The sequence below is a fragment of the Tupaia chinensis genome, unplaced genomic scaffold (assembly GCF_000334495.1).
Source record: "Tupaia chinensis unplaced genomic scaffold, TupChi_1.0 Scaffold000416_1, whole genome shotgun sequence".
Taxonomy (NCBI): domain Eukaryota; kingdom Metazoa; phylum Chordata; class Mammalia; order Scandentia; family Tupaiidae; genus Tupaia; species Tupaia belangeri.
This window is the reverse complement of record NW_006159921.1, coordinates 3,178,668-3,179,123: the sequence shown is the minus strand read 5'-3', so window position 1 is coordinate 3,179,123 and position 456 is coordinate 3,178,668.

Here is a 456-nt window from a genome sequence, read left to right as displayed (position 1 = left end):
TTAAAAAATCTCTAAAAATAGAAAGCCACAGGCGGGACCAGAAGTTAGTGTAATGGCTATGTCGCTGGATTCCCATGTAGTCGACCGCGGTTCGGGTCCCGGACCCAGTGACTTAAAACACGCTGGGCGCGTGTGCGTGCGTGCCCATAAGAAAAATAGAAAGGCACAGTTTCCGTTTTTGAAGTGCCGGGATTTTTACCGGGAAGGAAGAAATGGGCGGAGCAGGAAGAACGGTGGTTACTCCTCTAAAGTCTGATCCAGTTACAAATCGGAGTCACTACACACACTGACATCTCCCTCCCGACAGTGGCTGACGAGGACCAGGCGAGGCGGTGCAGACGGTACCTCCCGGGCGTGGTTGCAAGGTTCTGGGCGGCCTGCCCGGCAGAGGGCGCTAAGCCTGCCGTGAGTCGTGCGGCTAGTCCGGCGGGGCCCGCCCCCCCCCCGCCTCCCCGC